The sequence below is a fragment of the Thamnophis sirtalis genome, unplaced genomic scaffold (assembly GCF_051295495.1).
Source record: "Thamnophis sirtalis isolate CommonGarterSnake01/CBP01778 unplaced genomic scaffold, rThaSir2_p1.2 scaffold_5, whole genome shotgun sequence".
NCBI lineage: Eukaryota > Metazoa > Chordata > Lepidosauria > Squamata > Natricidae > Thamnophis > Thamnophis sirtalis.
The window spans coordinates 57,741,545-57,767,843 of record NW_028261385.1 but is presented as its reverse complement, the minus strand read 5'-3'; the positions used below and the strand labels follow the sequence as shown (position 1 = coordinate 57,767,843).

Below are 26,299 nucleotides of genomic sequence, written 5' to 3'. Positions count from 1 at the left end.
GATGTTGTTGAAATGAAGGATTTTATTTTTCATCATGAAATATATAGTTATTCAAACCTTTTGGCCAAGCCAATTAGATGTTAGAGAGCCATTATGTTGGGAAACTGCCAGCCAGACAAGGAGGAGATATCAAACAGGGAATTAGCCTAGAGTCATCATGCAACCACAAGAAACCTTGGAGTAAAAGCCCTCCCAGCACTTTCCATGAAATCTTACCTGTTTGTTCCCAAGAGAAGGTAAGCATTCTGGGGAGATTCTTGTATTATATATAGAATACAATAAATCAACAGCTCCAATCTTTCACATGTGTATCTGGTTGCTTGCGTCTGATACATTAATATCTTTATCTGATTTGATTTTTATTTGTTTCTGAAAAATGGCTTTCATAAAGATTGTGGACATGGTATGGAAAACCATGCTTTGTGACCTGAAGCAAGTAAAGAATTTAGTCCGCTTTCCTTTATTCATCAATTCTCAGATGAGTGCACAGTAATATCACTGGTTAATTCTTTAAGAAAATTGCTGTACACATATATCTCCAAAGTTCTATGTATCTCCAAAGTTACTAGAAAGAGTCTGTGTTTGTACTCTGTAAAATTTCTCAGCTTCTTCACCCTTCCCTTTCAGTAGCTTTTCTCCCTCTTTGCATGCAACTCATTAGGGAGTGTCCTGACACTTCTAGAAAGCAACCAATACTTGGTGGTTCAGGGTTCCAAAGAAATCCTGGGGCTGGAATACTTTTCTCAATAGATTCCACTGGTTTTTATAATCTCTGATTGCCCCATCTTTCCTCTAAAACAGATTCTGGAAAAAACCTATTTCCTTAAGAACATTTCCGTTTTAGCTTTTACTTTTACAGAAAAATGTTTAACTTTTCTGAAGAGTGGATGAAGGATAAAAATATAGCCTTAATGATAAAGTACACGCATAATAGCTCAGAATAAAAGGACTATTATCAGGGATTTACTAAGGTAACTCAGGTTTTGATGAGCATGAAATGGTCTTCCTTAAAACATTAAGATGTTTTTTTCTTTGGCTTTCTGACTCAATTGACATTGAACGGAATTGTTTCACACTTGTTTCCATGTTTTGCAGTCTGGCTGGTAGACAGCCTAGTACTTGGACAAGAGGAAATATAGCAGATGTCTTTATGTGGATTCCATTGCAAATGGATGGTGGTCGTGGGGGGAACCAGAATTAGAAATATAATGAGGACAGGTCAATTTTTTGTACTTTCTTCTGAATCATTCAAGATGAATTGAGTAGATGAACATTGTAATTTTCATCAGTTCTTGGAACATTGCAGAGCTCAGATGTTTGTGCTAAGTGGGAGATTTAAGGTTTGTTAGCCATTGTAGTCTTTTGTGCTTTATAATAGTTTACAGGTTGTGAAACTGAATGTCTGATTACTAAGACACAGAAAAAAGAGGCAATATGATATTACCATTTAATTTCATACACTCCATGAGTGGACTTCACCAGCAGGGAATAGCAACCGTTATCTTAATCTCTTGTAACTTCTCAGCTGTTGCGGTAATACTTCATTTGGTAAAGATAAAAAATAGTTAGAAAAACAAATTTACAAATGTTTAATTAAAAAGTGTTGATGACATTCCTTTAAATCTCCTTTAAATCAAGCTTCCTGGTGACTTCCTGGACATAACTAGGTAACTTTTTAAACAAAAATAAAAATGGTATTGTTTTTTTCTAGGACTTTTAGTTTCTGTCTTTGCTTTTTTAAAATTTATATTTGAAGTCTACAATGCTAATATTTTCTGGGAGTCTGTCATGAAATACCAATCAGGTCCTTTCACCTAGGACTATGCTGTAAGGTTCCAGCCATTGAGGCATTAATTTTTATAGAGAAACTCTAGCTAGCAAATAAAAAGACCTTAGATTAATTGTGGACATGTAAGTGGTAACACAGTTTTAATCACCAAATGGTTTTTAATAACAATTAATCATTGCTAGCATTTTCAAAAATGAGGCAGCATTCAATCAAAAAACTTTTTCCTTATGAGTCTGGTTTTTTAAAAGTATTTTTCTACTGTTGGCTGATTGCCTTTTCACATTATTAGTAGGGCTTTTCCAGAAGTAGTGGTTTATCTGGCTGTGTTCCTTCCTTGAATTAACCATTTGGCATTGCTTCAATAAGTATGTCCAGAAGTGACCTGTTATTGTTTTTTTAAACTCTTTGTTCCAATTTCTAATTAAGTGATTCTTGTCCCAGCAAGCCATGGTTCTATTAATTTTGACTGAAATGCCTGAAGCTTTACTTAGAAGAACTTATAGATGCCTCATTAACACATTTTCTTCCAGTTTAAATTCTAGTATTAAGGTCTCTTACACAGTTTTTACTTTTTGTGTTGTTTGTAAATATATATATATATATATAATTGCTCAGAGGTATACTTGTTATACCTATGTATATTGCTTGAGTGAAACTATTTCCAAGGTTACTCTTTTTGCCTCAATCTAGTTTAAGTTTTCATATCCTTGACAAATTTCTGAAATTAGAACATAATCCAGAAGATTGTTCAGAACAGATTGTTCTTGTTATTCTATAGCTTAGAAAGGGGGATTTTGGTACCATTTGCTACATTTAAGCCACAAGTGTATTATACCTCATACAGCTCTACCATTTAAGTATTTTAATCATTCACAGAAACCCTTTACCATCTCCTTGTTTTCAGAAATGTAGAATGTGATGAAAGAAACAGGGCCTTTTTTGATGGTGGCACCTTCCAGAAGACATTTAGTCAGTTTTGTGTCTTAGATGAAGGCACGTTGATTTGTTTTTGGTGCTTTCCCAAAGAGCAGTTGGCAAAAATGTTTCCAGGGAAGTTTCAACTATATGTGTGAGAATATTAATGTTTAAAAGGTTTAAACCTGTGCTTTAAGTTTGGTCCTATAGTAAGGTGACCAGACGTCCCGCTTTTGGCGGGACACACCCGCCTTCCAACGCATTTTCCCGCGTCCCGCCCGCCTTTTTAAAAGGCACGCTTTTTTTGGCGCTCGCAGCTCCCGCCCATCAGCTGCTAGCTTGCTGGGCTGGCTCATCGTTCTGTTCTCTATCTTACCAGATGAGCCAGCCCAGCAAGCTAGCAGCTGATGGGCGGGAGCTGCGAGCGCCAAAAAAAGCGTGCTTTTAGCCTTTTACCTACTACCTACAAATTTAAGCCAGCCCAGCCTCCCGCTCACTGATTGGATTGGCCTGGACTCCAGCCAATCAGTGAGCTGGCTGGGATGGGAAATTTTCAGCACGCTTGCGCGAGTTTCCATTTCCTTTCTACAAAAGACAAAAGAGGTTGCAGCTGCGCTGACTGGTGAGTAATCTAATTCTAATTGAATTTTCCGCTCGCCGCGGCAGGAGGAGAGGGTGGGGGCAGCTGCAGCCGCCCGCGGCAGAGAAGTTCCATGCGGTGCAGGGGCTCCCGCCGCCCGGCAGAAGCCCCTGAACCGCGTGCGGGCGGCTGCCCCCTCCTCCTCCCTGTCCTCCTGCGGCCGCGAGGAGTAGTCCGTTCGTGCAGAAATTGCCCGCCCTGGCTGAGTGAATTGGGATCGCCTGCGGCCGCGAGGAATACTCCGTTCGTGCAGGAGTCGGGCGGCTCAGCTGCCCCCTCCTCCTCCCTCTCCTGCGGCCGCGAGGAGTAGTCCGTTCGTGCAGAAATTGCCCGCCCCGGCTGAGTGAATTGGGATCGCCTGCGGCCGCGAGGAATACTCCGTTCGTGCAGGAGTCGGGCGGCTCAGCTGCCCCCTCCTCCTCCCTCTCCTGCGGCCGCGAGGAGTAGTCCGTTCGTGCAGAAATTGCCCGCCCCGGCTGAGTGAATTGGGATCGCCTGCGGCCGCGAGGAATACTCCGTTCGTGCAGGAGTCGGGCGGCTCAGCTGCCCCCTCCTCCTCCCTCTCCTGCGGCCGCGAGGAGTAGTCCGTTCGTGCAGAAATTGCCCGCCCCGGCTGAGTGAATTGGGATCGCCTGCGGCCGCGAGGAATGCTCCGTTCGTGCAGGAGTCGGGCGGCTCAGCTGCCCCCTCCTCCTCCCTCTCCTGCGGCCGCGAGGAGTAGTCCGTTCGTGCAGAAATTGCCCGCCCCGGCTGAGTGAATTGGGATCGCCTGCGGCCGCGAGGAATACTCCGTTCGTGCAGGAGTCAGGCGGCTCAGCTGCCCCCTCCTCCTCCCTCTCCTGCGGCCGCGAGGAGTAGTCCGTTCGTGCAGAGATTGCCCGCCCTGGCTGAGTGAATTGGGATCGCCTGCGGCCGCGAGGAATACTCCGTTCGTGTAGGAGTCCTCGCGGCCGCAGGCGATCCCAATTGAATTCACTCTGTGCGGGCGGCTCGGCTGCCCCCTCCTCCTCCCTCTCCTGCGGCCGCGAGGAGTAGTCCGTTCGTGCAGAGATTGCCCGCCCTGGCTGAGTGAATTGGGATCGCCTGCGGCCGTGAAGAATCCATTTGTGCAGGGGTCCTCGCGGCCGCAGGCGATCCCAATTAAATTCACTCTGTGCGGGCGGCAGGCGCTGCGCCCATGAGAAGCTGCCTCTTCGTGAATGGGATCGCGGGAGGAAGGAGCTGCAGCCGAAGGGAGAGACGCTCGCCCCCGTGTTCAGCAAAGCAAGCCCGCTGGCGGCGCCTGTGCTGTGGTGGGAAGCGAACTGCGGGTCCCCCCCCTGCCGCCGCCGCCTTCTTTACCTCTGCCTCTTCCAGAGCCCGGGGTGGCTGTCGGGGCGCTGACGGTGGAGCGGACGCGGCCAGTTTGTTACTGCTTCCAGGATCAAGACGGACGAGGGAAGCGGCGGTGGCTGGCCCCAACAACAACACGGTGCGGCGGGAAGCGAGTCTGCAAGGCTTGGTTGCTTCCCATCCAGAGGTGGCGGCAAGAGCAGCACGTTGTTGTTGTTGGGGCTAGCTAGCTTCTCGTCCATGGCTGGACCTTCCGTTCTTCCTCCGCACCTCGTTACAGTCGCTGCTGACGTCCGCCGCCACCGCTTCCCTCGTCCGTCTCGATTGCTGGAAGCAGTAACAAACGGCGCGTCTGCTCCGCTGTCTAGTCTGCCGCCGCCGCCTTCTTTACCTCTGCCTCTTCCAGAGCCCGGGGTGGCTGTCAGGGCGCTGACAGCGGAGCAGACGCGCCGTTTGTTACTGCTTCCAGCAATTGAGACGGACGAGGGAAGCGGTGGCGGCGGACGTCAGCAGCGACTGTAACGAGGTGCGGAGGAAGAACGGAAGGTCCAGCCATGGACGAGAAGCTAGCTAGCCCCAACAACAACAACGTGCTGCTCTTGCCGCCACCTCTGGATGGGAAGCAACCAAGCCTTGCAGACTCGCTTCCCGCCGCACCGTGTTGTTGTTGGGGCCAGCCACCGCCGCTTCCCTCGTCCGTCTCGATCCTGGAAGCAGTAACAAACTGGCCGCGTCCGCTCCACCGTCAGCGCCCCGACAGCCACCCCGGGCTCTGGAAGAGGCAGAGGTAAAGAAGGCGGCGGCGGCAGGGGGGGGACCCGCAGTTCGCTTCCCACCACAGCACAGGCGCCGCCAGCGGGCTTGCTTTGCTGAACACGGGGGCGAGCGTCTCTCCCTTCGGCTGCAGCTCCTTCCTCCCGCGATCCCATTCACGAAGAGGCAGCTTCTCGTGGGCGCAGCGCCTGCCGCCCGCACAGAGTGAATTTAATTGGGATCGCCTGCGGCCGCGAGAAGCTGCCTCTTCGTGAATGGGATCGCGGGAGGAAGGAGCTGCAGCCGAAGGGAGAGACGCTCGCCCCCGTGTTCAGCAAAGCAAGCCCGCTGGCGGCGCCTGTGCTGTGGTGGGAAGCGAACTGCGGGTCCCCCCCCTGCCGCCGCCGCCTTCTTTACCTCTGCCTCTTCCAGAGCCCGGGGTGGCTGTCGGGGCGCTGACGGTGGAGCGGACGCGGCCAGTTTGTTACTGCTTCCAGGATCGAGACGGACGAGGGAAGCGGCGGTGGCTGGCCCCAACAACAACACGGTGCGGCGGGAAGCGAGTCTGCAAGGCTTGGTTGCTTCCCATCCAGAGGTGGCGGCAAGAGCAGCACGTTGTTGTTGTTGGGGCTAGCTAGCTAGCTTCTCGTCCATGGCTGGACCTTGCTTTGCTGAACACGGGGGGGGAGCGTCTCTCCCTTCGGCTGCAGCTCCTTACTTTCAGCGCCTTGACAGCCACCCCAACCGGCGGCTACCGGGCCTCGCTGGAGTCAATTGCAAAACTGCGTTCAGCACTTTGAGGACCTGAGGCATCTTGGGAAATGTAGTTCCCTATCAGAAAGAATGGAGTAGTTGCGAATTTGTAACAACATAATATAACTTGGTGCTTCGCAGGTTACGAAAATCTCGTTTGATTTGCACACTGTTTTTTAAAAGTTAGATAAAGAAATTATGCTGTGAAAGCGACTAGATAGCCCCCCCTCCCCTTCCTGTGTGTGAGAAAGGGAAGGAGAGGAAGGAAGGAGGGAGGGGGGAGGAAAAGAAGAAGGGAGGGGGGGAGAAGATGGAAGGAGAAAAGATGGATGGAAGGAGAAAGAATGGAAGGAGAAGGAGGAAGATGGAAGAAGAAAGGAAGAAAAAGAAGAAGGGAGGGAGAAGGAAGGAGGTAGGAAGAAAAGGGGAAGAGAGGGAAAGAGCAGAAAGACAAAGAGGATGAAGTTGATAGGCAAGAGGAAGGGGGAAGGAAGGGAAAAAAGAGGGAGAGAGGAAAGAAGAAAGGATGGAACTAGAAAGGAAAGAAGGGAAGGAGGGAGGAAAGGGGAAGACAGGGAAAGAGCAGAAAGACAGAGAAGGTGAAGGTAGATAGGCAGAAGGAAGGAAGAAGCAAGAAATAGGAAAGGAGGGAAGGAGAAAGGAACAAAAGCAAAGAAGAAGGGAGAAATGGAAAGAGCAGAAAGACAGAGAAGGTAGATAGGCAAAAGAAATGAAGCTGAAAGAATGGAAGGAGGAAGGAAGAGAAAAAAGGAAGAAGGGAGTGAGTGAGGAAAGGAGATGATGGAAGGAGAAAGGAAGGAAGAGAGGGAAAGAGCAGAAGATGGATACGTTGGCATGAAAGGGATCCGGGCACAATCTCACCTGTTCCAAGTAAAGTTGCCTTTTGCAATTGGCTACCGGTAATCCTCGACTTACGACCAGGATTGATTCCCCCAATTTCTGTTGCTAAGGGAGACGTTTGTTAAATGATTTTTGCCTCATTTTGCGACCTTTTATTGCCACGTTAAGTGAATCATGGTGGTTGTTAAGTCAGGAACATGGCTGTTTAGTGACCAAAATTACAATGGCATTGAAAAAAGTGACTGATGACCATTTTTCACACTTAGCGACCATTTTCACACTTAGCGACCGTTGTGGCATCCTCATGGTTACGCGATCAAAATGTTGATGTTTGGCAACAGATTCGTATTTCTGATGATAGTTTGAAATGGTGACAGTATAAATTATTGCTGGTGTAATACTTAACAATGGTTTTTAAGGATTTCTTTTATTTATAGAATACCTTTTTTATTATTTTGGGGGGATTTTTACTTTTAAATTGTTTATAAAATGTATTTACTACAAGAAATGTTCCTTTTTGCAAATGTGATCTTTGCAAATCTTTGTGATGCAATATGTTCAGACCAGGTTTATGTGTCTCAAAGTGGCTGCTATTCTATGGGCAGGCCAGGTTGGTGCAAGGCAGCTTTGCCAGATTTGGTGTGTTTCACCCTCATTGAATTTTATATCGTATAAAGAATGGAAGGAGGAAGGAAGAGAAAAAAGGAGGAAGGGAGTGAGTGAGGAAAGAAGAGGATGGAAGGAGGGAGGAAGGAAGGAAGAGAGGGAAAGAGCAGAAGACAGATAAGGTGAAGGTAGATAAGCAAGAGGAATGAAGGAAGAAGTGAGGAGTCTCGAGGAGGGGGAAAACATTTAGTGACCAAAGTTACAATGGCATTGAAAAAGTGACTGATGACCATTTTTCACACTTAGCGACCGTTGCGACCATTTTTCACACTTAGCGACCGTTGCAGCATCCTCATGGTCACGTGATCAAAATTTTGTTTGGCAACAGATTCGTATTTATTCTGGTTTCAGTGTCCTGGGGTGACCTTTTGACAAACAAATTTTTTTTAATCAAGCCCCCCCCCCCCCCCCCCGGTCAAGGGTGTCCCTCTTTTCCAATCTGAAAATCTGGTCACCTTATCCTATAGTCCAGATAAAAATGTTGCTAATATTATTTTGGATTAGTTAAATTTTCAGTGGCTTTGCAATAAAGGGACTGAATAACTATAGAAAGACAACTATGCAGACAGGTCCCATTTGATATGTTGGTCTAATCTCAAAAAATGTGTTATGTTGATTCATGTCTATATTTGTCCCTGATATATATATATAGGTCAATAGTGTGTGTGTGTGTGTGTGTGTGTGTGTGTGTGTGTGTGTGTGTGTGTGTGTGTGTGTGTGTATGTATGTATGTATATAAACTAGTGTCAGATAAATTTGGGGGATTAAAAAGCAGAGTAATAAATGTTTGTAAAGGTTTTCACAGTCAGCAATTTATACCCTGGCTGGGGCTCTCAGAACCAGCTTTTGAACGATAAAAGAGTGTTAGGGCTAGAATTCTTATGCTGTAGTATTAATTGCTAGTTTCTAATATAAGTCCATTTTCATCCCTAATCTTATAAGATTTTAATTGATCTGATGTCTGCAATATTTTGTTTCATTAAGTTTCCTGCAAACGTCATAGAAAATAATTTGTATAATCCCCCAAAATAAGTTTTTACATATGACATAATTGACCTTTTGAAATAATTCCAATGGTAACTCATTAGTGAACTCAGAGAGAAATGTCACACCTGCACAGGTACCAGGTCCATTTTTTATTTTTGCAATACCAAGGCAGATCTCTGCCATCCCAGTCTAGAAACAAGCTGAGAGATGATCATGTCCAAATACTTTTTTTTGGGAGAGAGAGAGAGAGAGAGAGAGAGATAGAATGAAGTAATTGGCTCTTGGCAAGAATGTTATAGTTGTACCTTCTTCCTTTTCTGAAAGGAGACAAAATAAAGCCGAGTGAGACATAATATTAAGGGATACCTCTCTTGTTATAAATTGCACGTTTGCAGATTAATAGAGTTGGAAGGGACCATGTAGGTCATCTAATCCAACCCCCCACCCAAGCAGACCCTACACCATTTCTGACAGATGGCAGTCCAAAGTTTGACAGAAATAGTCCTGCAATCTATTCCCTTTTAAAACAAAAAAGCCAGTGGATGGCTAGGTTTACAATATACCTAGTGCTGTTTTGCAGTCATGTTGTTGGAACTTTGTTTTCAAGGCCAGTGTGAAGGTGAGAGAAGGTTAGCTAAAAATGTAATGGCCATTGGAAGCAACAGTACAAAGACAACAAAGAAAGGCCACTATCTTGGTTATAAGAAATTGACCTGCAAAGAGCTATGCCTCATTCAGGATATTGGGCTTTATGGCTCTTGTGGAATTATGACTACAGTAGAGCTATTCACGCACTTTCTTGACCTTAGGAAACCAAACAGAGATGGAATCTTCAGTTTAGTCTAAGTCTGACATTTATAGCAATACCAATACAATAATTAAAAAAAAATGTCACTGTGGTATATATTCACAAATTATTTCAGCCGATCACATTTCTGTGGATTAGAAAACTTATACACACATTTACTGCTATGTTTCTCTAAATATCTTTTTTGTATAAATCATGTATGCAACTACCCTTAATAAATGTAGTTTGCCTGTAATTCTCCACAAATATCCTTTTGGTGTTGTATTTGCACAGTATATATATAATTTATTTCAGTTGTTGAAATAAATAGATTGGTAGATTCTTCTATGTTAGCTCTGTGTAATGAAGGTGTACATACTGTCAGATCACACTATTTGACTTCCAAGGAAAAGTGATGGATTTCATATAAATTGCAGAAGAATTTAGATGACTGAAGACTACTTAAAATACTCTGTAGAGAAAAATATTGTAGTCATATGTGATGACCCGGGGGCGTGGCACCAGGGTGTGGCACATATGTGATGACCCGGGGGCGTGGCACCAGGGTGTGGCACATATGTGATGACCCGGGGGCGTGGCACCAGGGTGTGGCACATATGTGATGACCCGGGGCATGGCATCAGGGTGTGGCACATATGTGATGACCCGGGACGTGGCACCGGTATGAGTCCCTTTATTAACAGCAACTGTGCCCCCAGCGTCCCTATCAACTCTCTGACCTGGAGAAAAACTCTTCCATGAACTTGTACAAGCCTTTGGCTGAAAATACTTTAGTTCAAACGTTGTAAGCAGAAAACTTCCTACTATAAATCCAACAAGGCAAGATAAAAGTAATTAATCCGGCAGGGCAAGCAAGATAACGAGTTCCAGAAGTGAAGTAGCACAGCAGTAAATCAAACCAGTTGGGAGGATGCCAGGAACTCAGATAAGCAGTTAAATTCAGTATTTGTTCCCGACAACCGCCCTCCCATTTGCCTCTCCTTTAAACTCCATCCCCAGGTGTGCCTTGTGAAGGGAATCGGGGCCCTTTCCTCCCTCATAAGCCATGCAACCCATGTTGCTCTCTTCTCCATTCTTCCCTACATGCCCTAGGACCGGGATAGCGAACCTATGGCACGCGTGCCACAGATGGCACACAGAACCATTTGTCAGGGCACGTGAGTTCAGCCTTTTTAAAGCCACTTTTAGTCCTCCCGAGGCTCCAGAGGCTTTATAGGAGCCTGGGGAAGGCGAAAACAGCCTCCCCCCCCCCACCCCTGAAGCCTCCTGAAGGTGACTTCCAATTTGCTCGTAGGGTCATTTTTCGTCCTCCGGAGCCTTCAGGGAAACTTCTGGAAGGCCCCTAAAGGCTCCGGAGGGCTCAAACCGGCCCTACGAGCAAACCGGAACTCCATTCCCGAACTTCCAGTTTGCCCATAGGGCCATTTTTTTTGCGCTCTGGAGGTTTTAGGGAAGTTCCTGAAGCCTCCGGAGGGGCGGGAAGGCTGTTTTCGCCCTCCCCAGGCTCCTATAAAGCCTCTGGAGCCTGGGGAGGGCGAAAAAAGCAGGCAAAAATGGGGGGAGTGCCTGTCATGTGCACATGCACACTGGGGGGTCACGCATTGCATTATGGGTGCATCACGCCCGCGCATGACCCCCCTGCGCTCCCCCTGCTTATGGCACACAAGCCAACAAAGGTTCGCCATCGCTGCCCTAGGATGAAGAGTGGGTGGGCCTTGGTCTTCATCAGAACTCCCACTCCCTTGTTCTATCTCTCACCTGCTCTGCCCTGCCTGACTTTGCCCTTCCCCAGTTTCCTCCTCTCGCTGTCAGTCAGCTATTTGGTCTTCCAAGATTGTAAAGGTTTGTGGGATTGTGAAAGAGCCATATGCCCCAAACTACCTTGTAATAGTTCATTCATCTTTGTTCAAAGACTCTTTGGTTTCTGCTTTCCTTAGGTATAGGTAGTGGAAAGAATGAAGACATGTGAGAGAAATATGAGATACTAAAGGGCTATGAAGTTTTAATCCAGCACAGATAGAAAGCTGATATTGACACAAGACTAAGTCACATTGAATACATGTTTCTTCCTCTTCCTATAGAATAACAGACATACATTTTTTAAAGATTTGTCTTCAGACTTAAGGCAGCTAGTTGAATAGCTGGTGTGATGGGATGCTGTAATGTTCTCTCTGGGTGGCCTTAGGCAAATGGCTAATTCCCCATCACTACAGGATTACTGTGATTGTGTATATGAAATTCTTTGAAATGTGCTGTAAAAATATCACGTAGCAATAGTAGAAGAGAATGTAATGCAATCTTTTATACCATGAACTTTGCTTTTACAATTCAAATTAATAACTTACATTTAAGCCACTGAATAGAATTCTACAGTTTTCCATTGAAATTCCTAAGCCATTTACTTCAGAGTAAAGTGGTTAATGTCCATTAACTGCTCTGGGATGAATACTTGGGATTTCCTTTGTCCCCAGTGCTGTAATAGTAACTGTGATTGACAGAAGTATTTATGCCCATTGGCTGTCTTTTTCATGTCAGTAGGAACATGGAGACACACGTAATTGCAAACATGCTCTGCATTTCTCACATTAAAACTTTGTTTGCTCATGACAGATGCTTTGCAAATCTGAGTGAGCTGAAAACTGGCACACAGTAGCACTGTTCCAAGTCCATGACATAGAAGGCATTTGGTTTCCCAAGTGCCACAGAGAAACAGAACAGTGTTGGCTAGCAGCAAACAATATGTATGAAAGATTTCAATTCACACATTTCAGTCTGGAGGACGTTCCATAAAAATGAAAAGAGAAAGTTCTCGGTAGTTCTCTCTTCTTGGTTAGCAAAATAAAGACAATTTATATCAACAGTTGACACTGTTTTTTCTCCTTCCTCTTTGGAATGGAGAGAAGAATAAAAGTACTTAGTATTCCAGTGTATCAGTCTCAGACTTTCAAAGGACTTTTCATTTAGAATTCTTGTTATCTTTACAATAATAGCAAAGGAGACTTGTATTACACTGTATTGCAGATGGATAAACTGAGAGATTGTGATATACTGTCAGACAGTCTGATTTAGGGATACAGTATATTTACATGTGTTTTCCATTCAAAGTGAAAGGAAACTACTGTGTTTTCATAGCAGTCCTAGCCAGAAAGAACTCCAAGAGCAACAGACCTATGAGCTGCAGATTGTTGGAGCTGTGTGTAGTTGATGGTAACAAGTTTAAAATTCTAGAAAGACGTGTGTTGAGATTATGTGGAGGTGTAGCACTACTGATCCTTCATTTCTGAAAAATAGAAAAAAGTTCGGGTATTTGTCCAGCAGTTTTCTTTCAGATTTATATTTTAACCTAGAACATTGCCATATGTTGGACTACAATAGAACAGACATTTCAAACACATGACCTGCAGGCCAAATCCAGTCCACGATAGGTCCAGAGTTATCCCATGGAGCTGTCCCAGAGATGGCGAGGGAGCAGCCCCTGCTGCCTTGACCCACTCCAGCTACTCCCACCCAGTCAGCTGTGACAACCAGGCCTCCCCCACCCCAGCCCCCAAGGACAAACAAAATCCTGATACGCCTACAATGGGATCGAGTTTGACACCCCTGTGTTAGAATGTATTTTATATCGCAACAACTACAGAATTATTCAGCCAGTAGATGGCAGTATTTAGTTTGTATCTATGGTTATAATCTATGATTGTTTTTGTTCTGAGGAGAGTTTCCTTACAGTTGAAACCATTAAGCAGCAAGGCACATGGTGACTGTACACTGTACATTTTATTTGATGGCTGTGTAATCATCCTCTGCTACAATTTCTATATAATAAAACAAAATTTCTAACACTACATAATGCTGTATATGTCAGGGCAATTATTTATTGATACAACTTTTGTTGTATTTGTGACTATTTTAAGCTTCTGGTTGTATATTAAACATTCCAAGAAAATTATATTATCAAAATAGTATATGCTTTAAGTCAGGGGCATTTGGAAAGTTGATCATGCATTTACCTAACCCCAATCATTTAGTCATGGAAAGAAAAACCCTCTTTCAACCTTGACAGTTGATTTATCTTGGATGGATGTAGGCTTTTTTATGGCAAAAGCACTAATGTATTAATTGCTAGTGGTAGTTGCATTGTGTCTCTAGACAAGGAAGTAGCAAAAGCATAACTTTGGAATGTAGTTGCTATTTAATAGTTGCACCAAGGCTAATTATTTTATTGAATTTATTCTAGTTATATTGCTAATAGCTCTGGTTTAAATTCTGACATGCTTTCCATTTCCATGTGTGCATGGTTTTTTTTCTTCCAACACAGCTGAGCTCACATTTTATTTTTTAATTGGGGAGGAGCTGAACCCACTACTATAAGAAAAAATAATATCCTTATTAATCTCTATTATGTGACCCTATTTATAGAGCATCATCGTAAAGATAATTGAGGTTTTTCAAAGTCATGGATGATTATGCATAGAAGAAGAGGAGAGCTCAGTGGCCGGATTCAGGAATTATGAAGCAATGCAGTGTAGCTTTTATTATAGATTTATAATATAAATACAGTTTCTTTATAAAAGGGGAGGGAATAAACATTGTGTTAATTATAGAAAATTTAGAAGAAGAAGAAATAAGAGGAGAAAATGGCTTTGAGATAATTTAAATTGTTCAAGGAGAAAATACTTTCATTAATTGTCACTAATCCCATAGCCCCAATTCAACAGAAAAGAAATAAATAAAATGAGTTGAAACTCCAAAGAGGAAATGCTCATTTTAATGGCTTATGGACATGAAAGAGCTTTAATAGCAATTTGCCAACCACACTAATCAGTCTGGGGCTGTATTTGCATCTTATCAATTACCACAAAGAAAATAACAGGCTAATAAAGTCTTATTCATACTTTGCCAAAAAGAAGGCAGAGGAATGAAAGAGGGAAGGGCTAATAAAAATCAGATTATGGATTCTGTCCAAACCTATTATGGGAACCTAAGCTTTTGGGATGAAGATTAGAAATGAATGCCAGTTAACAATCATAGTGTATAGATGAGCTACTTAAAGAACTCTTCAACTGCGTAGTCCTTCAGATAAAGATTTGATTTAATCTCTAAGTCAAATGAAGACTCATGGTTGCTCATAAATTGTACAGTGTTTTTAAGGTTGGATAAAACCTTATTCTTCCTTGTCTTGTGAAAATTTTGGAAACTCTCCAAACTTAGAGACCACATTGGAGGCAAAAATGGGACGAATCACCCCTCCTTGGTAATCTGGAGACAGAAGTAATTCTACTACGGGAAATACTGCACAGGGTTTTTACCCATTTCTTTTTCTTTTTTCTTTTACTGAGCTATGATTAGCAAATATTATCAAGTAATTAACTTTACCCATTTCAATGAATTCTAAACACGATGACAGCACTGAACTTTGTATAGTTTCAGTGGTAGGAAAAATAGAACAGAAAATGTTTCCTTGTTAATACTCTAATGAATAGCTATCAAATGATTGGTTTTTAGCACATTTTACTGAGTAACAAAAAAAAGTAGGGAAAAGCAATGGGGTATCGAAATAAAGTATTCTTTTAAAAAAGGACCTACCACATAAAATGCTTCCCAAGTCTAATAAATGTTATGAATGTGATGTCTAGGAACATTATTTTGCAAGTCTGTGTAAACTTTTTTTTCTTGGACTGAAGAATTTTAGTTTAAGACTGAACAATGAAGGGAAGGCTGTTAAAATAGGACTGTGAGGATAGAAATTAATGGTCGTATATCATCCTTATCCAGTGTCCCACTTATTGTTCCTTGAGGATTTCTAACCATTATTTTCATATATAACCATTTCTAAACATTATTTTCATCTAGAAGTTCATTTTATTATCTTTGCGCTCTGTTCTTACAAGTCCAAACTGTATAGCAGTATATGTAAGAAAACTGTATCCTCTTAAGAATGCTCAGTACAAGTAATTGTCGGCTTCAGACAGTTCATTTAGTGGTTTGAGGTTTCAATGGTGCTGAAAAAAGTGACTTATTACTGTTTTTCACACATAGTCATTGCAGCATCCCTATGATCACATGATTAAAATCTAGGTGCTTAGCAACTGACTCATATTTATGAAGGTTGCAGTATTCTGGGATCATGTGATCTCCTCTTGTGACCTTCTGACAAGCAAAGTCAACACACCAGATTCAATAAGCCAGATTCACTTAACTGCACTGTCATTTGACAGCTGCAGTGATTCATTTAACAACTATGGCAAGAGAGGTCGTAAAATAGAGTAAAATTCACTTAACAACTATCTCACTTAGCATCTGAAATTTTGGGCTCAATTGTGGTTATAAGTCAAGGAATACCTGTAATTTAAAAAAGAGAGAGAGATTATGGATAAGGGGGGGAAAGGAAAAGAAATTAAACTGAAATTTATTACACATAAAATTGTGCATATAATACATATAGACAGAAATATGCAGTGTATTTATAATTATTTATTAAGTTTCATTTCTCTTGCTCCGTAGCTAGAGTAGAAACACAAGTCAGGTTCATTTAGTCCAGCAATCTATGTCCCAGAATAGGTATCTGGATTCATTTTGTAAGTTTACAAGTCTGGACTAGAGGATGACAGTCCTTTGTCAATGTCACTTCTCAGCTGGCATTGTAAGACATGTTGCTATTCAGGAGATAGTAAACAGTCATCAATCATAGTTACTGGTAGCCTGAGTTTCCACGAACTTGACTAGTACTATCTAAAACCATCTGAATTGGCTTCTATTATACTAGTACAGATCAGTTATATCTTTGTGCTATATATAAAAAAGACAAATCAATGCCAAATATTTCATTTAGTGTCACTGGAAGACTTGAGTTCCAACACATATGTAAGAGAAAAGCCACTTGCTCTCATTATCTGTGCCATGCATGGTTTTATGTATTTATGTAAAAGAGCCAAGGTGGCGCAGTGGTTAAATGCAGCACTGCAGGCTACTGCTAGATCAGCAGGTCAGCGGTTCAAATCTCACCGGCTCAGGGTTGACTCAGCCTTCCATCCTTCCGAGGTGGGTAAAATGAGGACCCAGATTGTTGGGGGCAATATGCTGACTCTCTGTAAAACCGCTTAGAGAGGCCTGAAAGGCCTATGAAGCGGTATATAAGTCTACTGCTATTTCTGCAGATCTCTCATTATCTTCCTTTGTTTTCCGTTAATGAGCCCCAATTGCTGAAGGGGAGCTGTTCCATTGCCCTAATCATTTTCATTCAACTTCTTCGAACTTTTCTAGTTGTGTCATATCTAAATCGGTGTTTTTCAACTTTAGCACCTTTAAGAAGTTTGGATTTCAAATCAAGCTGGCTGAGGCATTCTGCAAGTTTAAATTCAGACATCTTAAAAGTGACAAGGTTGAGAAACAGTGATTTAAGATATGGGGACCTTGTATTCCCTTGCATTGTATTCTGTTATATTACCTTAGATTTATATACATGGACATTATTATAATCACTTCCATTTCAATTCCTTAATGATTTCAGGAATTGTGGTTATTTGTATATAATACAGCTGCTATGTACTATGTTAACAGTTTCTTAAAGGTGTCCATGGTGAATCCTTTTCCTGGCCAGTCACTGTCAACTCAAATCCCATTAATGGTGAGATTTGAATTTGTTCTACCAATGTGCATTGCACTTCTTGTTGTTGTTTTTTACAACTGTTTTTGCTATTTAAGCCTATTCCCACAATTTGAAAAGATCCCATTGGAAATCTTAACAATCCCTTTTAATTTTACCTCCTAGAACAGTTTGGTATCATCGGCAAATACAGCCAATTTTTTTAGTCACCTATGTGACTAAGAAGAAAAGCCTTTAGTGGCCAACACGAGCATTTCCTTTCCTTTGTTTTCTCTTCCCGGAATTTCAGGCAGTCTAAAGAGCAACACACCTGGTTTGCAATGGTAAAAGAAAAAGGAAACAGCCGAGAGTACTAGAGTGCCTGTGACCTTGGTGGAAGAGTTGTGTTGTATGGGAAAGCAAAAAGGAGGAATTTGCAGCTGAGGGAGAAGAACAGCTGTATCATCTCAACAGGCAATTGATTGTTAAAAGAGGAGCAGGCTTGAACTTCCCCAGTTCAACAGCAAAGAAGCCGAAAGCAGAGGCCAGCGGCAGCACCGAGAAGCTAAAGCCAGCCAACACTTTTGGTAAAGTCTTGTCTCCCTTCTTCTCCCCACCCCCACCCCCACCCCCACCCTAAACTGAGAAATTGCCAATTCTTCAGCAGCAATTTAGTACAGTGGGTGACAGCAACAGAAGCCAACTTGCAGATGGTTAAATGGTGGCTAGAGACTTTGATATAAGTTCAAGCAATACAGACTGCTTAGAAATAGGAAATGCACATAGGCAAAGACCAAGATGTTAGTAGAACTAAAGTATAAGGCAACAGAGGCTTAATAAGTGGTAAAATAGGATGCAAATAATTTTGTTCTCTTTTATTATTAAAACTTTGCAGAGAGGGGAGAAGGTAAAGCTTCCACCACCACGAGGAAAGACAAAACAAATCTATTTGTTGCTGGTCTTTACCATTTTCCAAAAGAAGCATCTCAGAAGCTATAATGCTAGATTATCTGCACAAGCTAAAAACAACAACAATCCCAGTTTAGTACCTGAGACTCTATTTTGCACATCTCACTAATGTGAGAACACCTACCTGTCTTCCAGAACACTGTATATAACACCTCAATCTTTTATTCTCACAACAGTAAGAAGTATAGGAGTATGTGATAAAGGTCTGTCCCTAATCACCAGGCAAGCTTTATAGCTAAGCAAAAACTTCAATGTATACACCCAACCAGTGGTGAAATTCAATTTTTTTACTACCGGTTCGGTGGGTGTGGTGTGGTGTGGCTTGGTGGGTGTGGTATTGGAAGGATAAGGCAAAATCTCCATTCTCATCACACTCTGGGACCAGCCAGAGGTGGCATTTGCCGAGCTACTCCAAATTTCCGCTACTGGTTTTCCAGAACCTGTCAGAACCTGTTGGATTTCATCCCTGCACCCAACTCTGTAAAGTGTTTATGACACTTACTCTAGCTTTTATTAGTTTTATAAGCATTGACATCTCAGTATGCACAGAATCAGAAGTTTTCTTTTATGTGGATTTAAAGTAATATGGTTCCTTGAGGGAAACTCTGATGTGCCCAAATGATCTGTTTGAAAAAGTCACAGGTAAAAATATTGGATATGTAACCATGACTTTTTGAACAATGTACTTGGGTTCTCATATACGCTGCATAATTACTGTTGAAAGGTAATTTTTGGAAGGCTAGCAGTGCATATAAATGAAAATGAGGCTTCGATTGGATCAAAAATTATATTTGAATAGAGATTTGGGAGGAAGATATGAACAGTGCAAGCTAGACAAGATAAAACATTTTGGCTGCTTCTGTGTGGCATTTAGGGAGGCAAAAAAAGCCCCCGTGGTTGATTTCAGCAACACAGAGATCATGTAACTTATCATGCAGAACTCTTACAAAGTGGTAAAATCAGCCAAATGCCCAGGTGCAAGACCGTTTTCTCCAGAGTCCAAGAGCTGCACAGTGAATCTTTTGTCACCTTCTCATTTGGCTTTCGTAGCCATACTAATATGTAACAGCCAGACTAGTTTTAATTCTAGCCTGGAAATGTGAAAGTCAAACTGAAGTCAGGTTTGAGAGAGAAAAATTGGCTGTGGTAAATCAATGTGACATAGGTTCAAATTAAGCCTTATTGTTTTTTTAAGAAATGCACTGAAAATGAGGGATATTTCATTTGCCTATGGATACAGTAGGTCACCGGCTCAATAAAGTTTCTTAAGGGCTTTTTGTATTTTTATTTTTCTGCTTACTGGAAGAAATAGGAACATGTCCTCCCAATTCCTTTCTCAGGTTCAGCTACTCAGCTGTTATATTACTTTGCGGCTTCTCCAGCAAAAAAGAGGCTTGCCAAGATTCATGATTCAATGGAAGCTGCTGAGGTTAAGAGATAGCAGTTTACTTCAAGGTGGAATTGACTTGCTGTGAAATACAAAGGAACCAAAGCTGTTTATCCAAACCTTACCACTTCCCATTGTAATAAATAGGCAAGAATAAAATTCCCCTGCCAAACAACATAAAAGTTACTGAGTAGGTCGGTTTCAGCTCGACACATGGGCTGGATACCCACATTGTGCTGTGTCATAATGCAGAGGTATTTTTCATTTAGGCTTGGCACATTGTGCGAGTCAAGCTATTGAGTTTTGTTACACATGATTTATTGTTCAGTATGATGGGATTCTAATTAACTGGTTTATTCAATAAATCATAGTTATGCAAACTATGCTAATAACACATTTTGGTATGTGCGTAATTTTATTTCTTTTTACAATTGAATAAAAGATAACTGCTTTTCCAGAAGAAGCTTTTTTATCATGCAATCAGTTGCCTCATTCATGAATTGTTACAGATTGGGGGTGTCAATATTTTCTGTTTCTTATATGGTTCCCTCTGCTTTTGCGCCATTCATGGCTAATAAGAAATGGGTGTTTGCAAGAAAGCACATATATCTGTTTGATAGAGCTTTAAAAAACTCCATCCTTGATCTCTGGCTAGGAGCTTTTTCCAAGTACTTGTGCATCCAAACCATCCCCTCTGAAGCTATGTTCCTAGAGAGCTAATGCCAATGGGTGCCTGTTTTTTGCCACTTATTTATTCAGGGGATAAAATGTGACCCACATTTTTAATGATTGAGCTAGTCAGAAAGTATATTCTCTATTTATCATAAAACTCATCAATAAACTATAAATGTAAATGGTATGGTAGCAAATCGATTTCTTTTTCAGATCTTAAAAAGGCAATATGGTCTTTGGTAGAAGATAGCTTAACAATGAAAATAAGCTATATTGAAGAGTGTGGTGAGTCATGAAGGTGCCACTGAAACTTTTAATGTACACAGCGTGTAAATAAATTGAGAAACAGTATCACAAGCTTACCTCTTTATCTAAAACTCATCATTAATTTTTCATTCTGGGAGTCTGGGATTTTTTTTCTGGCTGTACTGTAGAGACAAGTTATATATAGAGGTTTCTTTTTTAAAAGGGACATGAAGCTTTGTGCAATTCCTTTTAAGTTGAGCTTAAAATGTTTTTCTCTTCAAAAATCAGAGCATGGGTAACATGGAGCAAAATGGCCAGGCTGAATTGCTTCTTTATATTGGTGAAATCCAGCAAAGCTATATATTGTAAAACATTATTGTAATATTCACTCAGATTACAGATCAGATGCCAAGCAGTACTCGAAATGAAAGCATTACTGTGGTTTTCTAAATAGAATACTTAAGAACCGACTCTTGAACATCTTCAGAGGTACTGTGGATTCAGCGTATTATTGATAGCATATTGATGCCATCAAGAATATGTAACATCAATATGAAGCTTATTAATAATAATGATGATTGGTATGTTCTTTTTAGTTTTGTTTTGAAGGGAGTGGGAAAAATACATCATAATAGAAAAATATCCCAATCCTTAAAAAATTATATCAGCCTGTAGTGGATTTCATTAGTGCACAAACTATAGCAAAAATATTTTTTTATTACAAATAAACTTCAGCAAAGAGTAGGAGTTAGTTGACTTTGACTGCCCTCAGATGCTAATTAGAGCCAGGCCTAGTTGGTAGTTGCGTGGGAGACCTCGAGTAATACCAGATCTATAGAGTAGAATGGGAAGTTTAGAAAACATCTGAGGAGAAGGTGGTGGCAATCCAATGGTATTATTGTGGAAAAAGTTCATGGACATGCCTGTGAAGTTACCAAGAGCCAAGCTTGGCTCAGGAGCCTTGATTTACTTTCCTGCGTTTCTGACTTTCACATGCAAGATTTAAATAAATGGTGGAAAGGGGTAGCCTCTTTGCCCTTTCCCTGGAAAACAAGGCACTCCCACTCCCCATAAGCTGGTATGGTACGGTAGGAATCATTCTGGGAAAGCTAATTAAATTACCTCACTAGTTTCATTTCTAGCAGTCTTACCATGATATAATGAGATTGCCCATTATAAACTACCTAAATTACAAATGTTCCCACTGGTTGAACAGATTCCTGATTGCTGAATAGTAGTATTAATTACTATCAATCACTGCCAAAGGAGTAAATCTCCAGGTGCTTTTTTTTTTTCTTTTTTTTTTTAAAGGTGAACAGTTGACAAAAAAATTATTCTGGAATAATTAAGTAATACAGGTTTTTAAAAGAAACTTTTATAGATATTTCAAGCAACTAAAACCCACAGTAACTGCAGAAATCTGTTAAAGCTAAGATACAAAGGCACCCTGGGGATAGAAATGACTGGTTTGTCATGGCTCATACTGCTCTAAAATTATAGTCTTTATTTTGTCTTTGTGTATTCCAAAAACTGATGTTTGTTCTGGAAGTTGTGCTTGGCTTGTGGATATTGAATGTTAACTCACTATACTGAAGCAGTATGTGACGGTGGAACAAGGTTTAGGATAGGGTTGTTTGGCGCTCTCTGAGCCTAATAGTGAAGCTGCCTGGGGAAAACTGACAGCTATATGAAGATTTATGCAATAATTTTTCAAAAAGACATTAATTCCTAAACAGAGACCAGTGTTGTGTGGTAGTAATTCCATGATTAATGACTTTTTTTAATAATATACATTCAAGAAACTAATATACACATGGATAGAAGAGAATATTTGTAGCTCCAGGGTTGAACTGTAGGATCCTTGGTGCTCTCTGAGCTTTGTGTTTTTCTTGCAGACGTTTCATTACCAAACTAGGTAACACCATCAGTGCTAGAAGGGAGTGGAGTTTGCTCTTCTTTTTATAAACTAGTGGCTTGTCCTGTCAGTGTTGGTGGGCATATTCTTGGTGGTTCCTTGATTAGGCTGTTGTAAGCTAATACACATATTGGAGGTGCACAAAATGTTGGAAGCATTATTTATTTTTCATAAAGGCTAAAAACTGAGAATGATTGTTTCCCATTCTAGTTTTGAGATCCTCTTCTTTCCCCTCCACCCTTCTCTCTCACACTTTCATATAGATGACTACTGTTAGGGGAGCCTTCCATTACCAACATGCCAGTTGTATTTTTATTCTTGTGGCTTTGAAGTTCAACAGTTGCACGATAAATGTTTTTGAGTATCTCTTTGAAACTTAGTGGGAGACTCTTGGGAATAACATGAAATAGGAAGATGCTGTAGGTTTCAGAGTGCTTGAAAGTGTTGAACACTACTGTTCAATATGCATTTTTTTTAAGAAAAAGTGCTGAAAAAGCACAAATGGGTAACTTGTACAAGTTACTACTTCAATATTTATTCAACTTTAACTTCCACATCTTATTTTAAAAAAGCACTTTATGTCCTGTGATTCAAAAGCTACTCAGGGTTTTCTGAAGACTACCTAACAAACTTGGTGAGAAATATCTATTTGGGTAATTGAATTCGTTGACATAATAGCACTTGATGCACTGGAGAAATGAGCTCAGTTTATGCAAAGTAGTCAAAAGTGCAGTGAATGTTTCAACTTGGGTTCCTGTTGTAAATGCAAATGAGTTCTTGCTTAAATTCATCTCCAGGCTGGCAAGGCTGCAGCTTGACATCTCTGTATGTTTGACTGCAACTTACTAAGTATATCCCTGCTTGCTTGGAGTCATTTGTGGAATACTGCAGTCTTCTTTGATTTCCTTGAGTCACAGTTTTATTCTTTGCCAAACCATTAAAACCCTTTTGAAACTAGCCCTTTCTTCTTGTCTGAAATGATTTAGGATCTGCTTGAGCAGAGGTTTGGGCTAGATGACATCCAATATCTCTTCCAACTCTGTTTTTCTATTTTTATTTATTTATTTTATTAGAATTTGTAGAATAAAAATGAGAACAAGAATCAAAGAAAAAAATACAATGACAGGGACGATAGGCCTGCTAGTGCACTTATAGACCACACCCTCTACTATAGACACCAGCTTTATTACTCTGTTCTGAATAGCTATTGAATTTTGTTGACATAAGGTAAAGGTAAAGGTTCCCCTCGCAGATATATGCTAGTCTTTCCCGACTGTAGGGGGCAGTGCTCCCCTCCATTTCAAAGCCAAAGAGCCAGCATTGTCCAAAGACATCTCCATGGTTATGTGGCCAGCATGACAAAATGTCAAAGGTGCATGGAATGCTGTTACCTTCCCACCAAAGATGGTCCCTATTTTTTTATTTGCATTCTTACATGCTTTCAAATGCTAGGTTGGCAGAAGCTGCGACAGGTAACGGGAGCTCACTCCATTATGCGGCATAGTAGAGATTCAAACTGCCAAACTGCCTACCTTTCTTATTGACAAGCTCAGTGTCTTAGCCACTGAGCCACCACATCAGGGGTGGGTTCCTCCTGGTTCGCACCGGTTCGCACGAACCGGTTCGTCAGTGAACCTGGAAGTAATTAACTTCCGGGAACGCTGGTACCAGTCCTGGCCCATGTCGCTGCAGAGCGCCCTTTTGCCGGTGCATCGCAGCTCACTTACTCATTCCCCCGCCCATCTGCAGCTCGCTCCCTCGCTCCCCGGCTCCCCCGCCCACCCGCACTAAGCCCAGCCTGCCGCTCACTGATTAGCTGGAGTCCAGCCAATCAGTGAGCGGTCTGGAGGCGAAGCGAAGCTTTTTCGCGCTTGGCCTCCATTTGAAAATTCCCTTCGGCCTTCTCTTGCTGCTTCCCCCTCAGGTAAGCAACAAAGCCCAAGCAGCGGGACTCGGGAGGCTTCGGGTGGGTGGCGGGAGGCGGCCCAGCTTTCATGAGGGAAGGCCTCCAGGCCTTCGCTCACGAAAGCTGCGGGCTCGCATGCACTACACGGCTGAAGCTGGGTGGGTGGGCGGCGTTAGTGGCGGCGGTAGCAGCGGCGGTAGTGGCTGAAGTGGGGGGGGCGGCCTAGCTTACGCGAGGGAAGGCCTCCAGGCCTTCCCTTGCAAAAGCCACGGGCTCGCGTACACTACACGGCTGAAGGCGGGGGGGGCGGCGTACATATATTTAAAATGTGCATGTACTGAATAAAACTAAGATAAAATTAGATATTCACCATGCTGACCTAAAATGGATCAATGATACCGAATGATGAAAAAAGAATATTTTATTGAACTAATATTATTTAATTTTAATGTGTATATTTTGAGATTCTTTGCCTGAAAGCTCAGAATCAATTGCAATATATGGAAGGGAAAAAAGCTTTTAAAAACAAAACAAAATAATGCAGTCTAAAACTATACATTGGATGCAATAAAGGGTTTAGTTTTGACTGGCATTTTTCCAAGGAAAATTAATTACATAATTGTAGGTCAGCCAAAGAGATTCTTGTCTGAATCTCATTGTCCAGTGGTGAATTGGAATGCAGTGCAAGTTTTCCCTAATGGGTTATACAGGTTGTAATTTATTTCAGCATGAACAGTGTAAGTCCTTTAGAAATTTCTGATCAAACTGTTATAAAAACTTAACCAGTCAAGATAACTGAAACGCCATTTGAAGAATCATTAGTGGTTTGCATTTTTTCAAAAAAGGATAATTCTATACGAAAAACATAGACAAGGACCTTAAAAATGGTACATCCTCCTATCAATCTTTCATAGTATTAGCTAGTAATCATTTAGTCAGTGTTCAGTTATTCTGCTCTTAAAAAAACCAACTATGCAGTAACAATGTAGTCCTGTCTATTATTTTGGACTTTTCTGTCTTTCATATTATCAATTGTATCTTCTTTGGATTAGTTATGTGAATTAAAAATTATAGGGTTGGTGATAAAATGGTTCTATGTATGTATAACTGCTGTCAAAGGGCAGCTTTTAAAGGAAACTGTTGATACACTATTAAATTCTATTTCATTCCCTCTTGCTCTCCACATTACATCTACCATGTAGTGATTGAAAGTATAATTTGTTGATAATACTGTTTTACATTTTTAAAATGAGGTCCAATTTATATCAGCCCTACAACTGATGAAAATGACAAATATTTAACCAGGACCTGGTAGACTTGACAAAAATGAATTGAGAAATGTGTGATAGAGTGGTTGTCAGGTTTCCAAGTGATGAAACCCATTCAAAAAAGAAATCTGCAAAGTCCATCTTCGAAAACAAATTTCTTTTTTAGGTAGACATCAAATTAGCAAAGTCTGTTGTAATTCCGGATCTGACACAAATTGGAATTGCACCACATAATATTGTAAGTTAGAAACATCCTCAAAAGTCACATTCTCCAATAAACACTCAATCCACATTTCCTGGTGTCTTCAAACTCCACCTTCCATTTTCAGCAGGAACACCCTCTGTTCCCACGGGAAAGCAGGTCACCTCGCCAAAACAATCCTCACTATCTATTCGCTCCTTCCCCCACCACCTTAAAAATGTGGCAAGCCCAAAGACCCCCTTACATAGTAAAGAGCAAGAAAAAGGAATAAATAAGTATAATAGAGAGCTAAATAAAATGGCTACACATATGTCAAATTCGGGCTTGACAGTGGGAATTCAACAATTATTTTAGCTTATTATATGAACCATATTAAGACATAATATGTTTTACTTGGATATAGCATGTTACATGGACTCAGCAATTGTATTTTGTGGCCTGTAGTGTTCAGCAATAGAACTTGAAATAAATCAAGCTCTATTTAATTTATAACATTGCCACACCTATCTTTGCTACTGTTGGCTATTGTTATTTTGCTAGCTTCATTGAGTAGCCCATATTCTAGTAGTTTTTCTATTTTGTCAAGCGGTGTTTATAGACAGTCTATGTGATTTTCTTTCAGCAGCTAACTATGTAGTTGTCTATCCC

The 26,299-nt window shown here is 41.5% G+C and overlaps 1 protein-coding gene across 2 annotated transcripts in view; it reads left to right on the top strand.

Moving 5' to 3' along the window:
• Positions 1–26,299, top strand: part of MARCHF3 (membrane associated ring-CH-type finger 3) — a 126,123-nt gene that overhangs the window by 58,022 nt on the left and 41,802 nt on the right. Inside the window, exon 1 of one of the 2 annotated variants that reach the window (XM_087715872.1) lies at positions 17,654–17,673. The exons of the other annotated variant lie outside the window; for it this stretch is intronic. The gene's annotated coding sequence lies outside the window, so the exon portion shown is untranslated. Of the gene's footprint in view, positions 1–17,653; positions 17,674–26,299 lie in introns of those variants that run through there. 2 annotated transcript variants of the gene reach the window in all.